The sequence below is a fragment of the Balaenoptera ricei genome, chromosome 8 (genome assembly GCF_028023285.1).
Source record: "Balaenoptera ricei isolate mBalRic1 chromosome 8, mBalRic1.hap2, whole genome shotgun sequence".
In the NCBI taxonomy this organism is placed as follows: domain Eukaryota; kingdom Metazoa; phylum Chordata; class Mammalia; order Artiodactyla; family Balaenopteridae; genus Balaenoptera; species Balaenoptera ricei.
The window spans coordinates 105,423,621-105,427,548 of record NC_082646.1 but is presented as its reverse complement, the minus strand read 5'-3'; the positions used below and the strand labels follow the sequence as shown (position 1 = coordinate 105,427,548).

At 38.3% G+C, this 3,928-nt stretch overlaps 1 pseudogene; it reads right to left on the bottom strand.

The window, feature by feature from the left end:
• Positions 1 to 2,170: 2,170 nt before the first annotated feature.
• Positions 2,171 to 3,389, bottom strand: LOC132370241 (organic anion transporter 7-like; annotated as a pseudogene).
• Positions 3,390 to 3,928: the final 539 nt, after the last annotated feature.

The window sequence follows — 3,928 nt, the reverse complement described above, 5'->3', positions numbered from 1 at the left end:
AAAATAAACTCAAGATGGATTAAAGACCTAAATGTAAGGCCAGGCACTCTAAAACTCTTAGAGGAAAATAGACAGAACACTCTATGACATAAATCACAGCAAGGTCCTTTTTGACTCACCTCCTAGAGAAATAGGAATAAAAACAAAAATAAACAAACGGGATTTAATGAAACTTAAAAGCTTTGGCACAGCAAAGGAAACCATAAACAAAACAAAAAGACAACCCTCAGAATGGGAGAAAATATTTGCAAATGAAGCAACTGACAAAGGATTAACTCCAAAATTTACAAGCAGCTCATGCAGCTCAATATCAAAAAAACAAACAACCCAATCCAAAAATGGGCAGAAGACCTAAATAGACATTTCTCCGAAAAAGATATACAGATTGCCAACAAACACATGAAAGAATGCTTAACATCACTAATCATTAGAGAAATGCAAATCAAAACTACAATGAGGTATCACCTCACACCGGTCAGAATGGCCATCATCAAAAAATCTACAAACAATAAATGCTGGAGAGGGTGTGGAGAAAAGGGAACCCTCTTGCACTGTTGATGGGAATGTAAATTGATACAGCCACTATGGAGAACAGTATGGAGGTTCCTTAAAAAACTAAAAATAGAACTACCATATGACCCAGCAATCCCACTACTGGGCATATACCGTGAGAAAACCATAATTCAAAAAGAGTCATGTACCACAATGTTCATTGCAGCTCTATTTACAATAGCCAGGACATGGAAGCAACCTAAGTGTCCATTGACAGATGAATGGATAAAGAAGATGTGGCACATATATACAATGTAATATTACTCAGCCATAAAGAGAAACGAAATTGAGTTATTTGTAGTGAGGTGGATGGACCTAGAGTCTGTCACACAGAGTGAAGTAAGTCGGAAAGAGAAAAGCAAATACCGTATGCTAACACATATATATGGAATCTTTTTGCCTATTTTTAGTTCAAAATCTTTAGCTTCACTATAAGGCTCCCTATTCTTCACCTAATTTTCCTCTCTCATCTCCTGTCATAACACACTTCCACACACAGACTCACACACACACACATGTATCACCCTATGCCCATGTAAACTGATCAATCAGCATTTAATTGTGAATCATTATAAAGGGCTCAGTCAGAAAACGGTCCATATGAGCACTATGACCCTGAAATCTTTTATGAATTATATTGGGGTGACACATTCAAAGTTCACAATTTTCAGCTATAAGATTAAATGATGTTAGTCTTACCGATGACAAGGAACATTTTACGCCTCCCATACCCCATGGGAGGCTTGTGTGTATGGCTGCCATGGTTGTCCTCTTAGTTTTAAATGACCACTGCCAGGCACAGAATAACCCAAACTTCTCACACCACAAACAATAACACCTGTGGTCTGTAGATTAATTATCTTACACAGTTGCAAGTATTACCTCTAATGAGGCTTTTTTTTTCTTTTTTACAAAATCAAACATACAGATTATAGTCACAATTATGTCTTAATTCAACTTCAGTACCATATAACAAACACCAGGTTTTATAGAAATGAATACTAATTACAGTGGGGTAACCATGACATCATGACCAATGTGGGAACCCACAAGCATTCAGCTCACTGAATCTGTCAGGGACTTAACACAGAAGCTATGGCAAAGGCCTGCATTGCTGTTTCCTAAAACAGGCTGGACTCTTATCTTGGAGCAACTTCCTTTCCCTTCTCATTGATAACTCCTCCTCTTTATATAATAAATGAAGTTTATGGTAACTTACCTCTAAATACTTTTCTGAGTCACTTCCCAACTACAGTTCCCAGCGTTCTGACACTGGAGGAACCTCTCCGCTCCTGCCTTCAGAATTTCAAATTGAATGTTTTTTCTCTAGCAACTCTTTCATTTCCAGTAAAGCAGTTTCATAAAAAAATACTATTCTGAAATGCCCCCAGATCTTATGGAGATATCATTTCTGTGCCCAGTACAGAGAGCTCTGTGGCAACAAAATGACATTCATCACAATGAGTCTAATTCTACATTTCCATCTATAGCTCCTTGGGAACCAAGGCAACCCACAGCAGTAGATATTGTCTACTGAAACTCAATAAAATCTTTATGAAACAATTAATCATGAACTGTGAAAACACCACACAGTAGGGCAACAATGATCTAGAGACACTCACCTGTCTGAGAGATGGCACTATATGAAGTCCCCCACCAGCATTCCAGCCATGAATGGGGATTGAGCCATTGGTTTCTGTGACTGATGATCACATACTAGGTCCCACTGGAAGAGAAGGAAACCAGCACAGAGGAGCTTCACAGCATCTTACATCCCTCAATGTTCACTCACTCAGAAAACCCTCAGTGAAATGTGTGTCCTCTGGGTTTCCCTTTACTACATTTACTGATCTACAACATTCATGTCTCAGCTTAAGCATGTTTTTTTCCTAAAAATCCTCAACAAAATCTTTTAGATTATATTAGGGCCAATCTTCATATTCTCTTAACACTGCACACCTCAGTGGTACTCAATCCTTACCATGTATTGAAAACATTGAGGTTATTTTTTCAACACTGATGCCTGGATTTCACACCTAGAGTGAAATGCACTTTGATTTGTTTCTCTGACAAGTATCCAGGGTAGAGCATTTTTTAAAAATTAATACAAATATTTATAATTTGCAACTAAGTTAAGAGCAAATGACCAAGAATAATTTTCCACAATTTATATCAAGTACTTATCTAACCATCAATATTCACATTAAATTTAAAGCTTAGTGATAGTAAAATTCATACCCAGTTGTTGATTTTGCTGTCATCAATTGTAATGTAAGTGTTTGGCATTAAATAGATAAGCAATCAGTTTTCCTAAAAGAATGAAAGAGAGCTGGCTACACTATCTACTCAGTAACTGAAGACATGAACCTTGTTGATTTTATGTTATTCTAAACACCCAGACCATATACTCACAAAAAGGTAAATGGGGCCTTTACCTCAGTCACGATGGTGGAGGAGAAGGAGCTTCAGTCATACACCCAGCCGTCCACACAGGGCTCCGTGTCCAGGTCAGTCATGTTGGGGAAGGTCCCATTCAGGTGAAGGAGCTGCCACTGGGGGAGGAGGAAGTGATGGCATTTCTCTGGTTTCAAGTTAGAATCCAACGGGATGAAGATTCTCAGGAGGACATCAGGGCTGAGGACCCCAGTGTCATTATCAGAGACAGTGTCATTATCAAGGATGTGGACCCAGCAGTAATGACAAGGAATGGCTGCAGTGACGTTCTCCAGCAGTATATGACAAACTATTATCATGAAAGAAGGAAGAATTAAAACCAGCTGAAGGATCTAGAATTTCCCCAGACCACCAATTTCATCCAGGAGCTCCTCAAATGTCATTCTGAAGAGGTGACACTAAGTCCATGTGACCTCACACCAGTTTCTCATCAATGGGTCCCATCACCTCACTACTGCAAGAGAGCAGTGGAAGCAATTTCCCCAGTCCTGCTGGAATCAGTAGGTATTACTTTTTGTAGTAAAGTCACAGAGAAAATAATTTACCAAAGATACTTCTATCTGATGACCATTAAATCTGTTTAAAGATTTACTCTCTGAATGTGCTTCTCCTCAGTTACTCTGTAAAATCAATATTGGACTTTGGCATGTACACGTTCTCTAAACAAGCTAAAACAAACCTGCTACAGGGTCTTCAGTCATTTCCAGAAAGTGGAATTTGAGACACACAGAAGTGAACTGCTTTATGATTTTCCTGTGGAAAGAAGAGAAAGCAAGTGTTTTCTGGTCTATACTGACTTTAGACTACAATAATTAAAAAAAATACAATCCTTTGTTTTTAATTAAAGCAAAGTGAAATATCGTGCCATTACTAACTTTTGGTAACTGATATTATGCTTTAGTATAAATCACACCAGCACCTC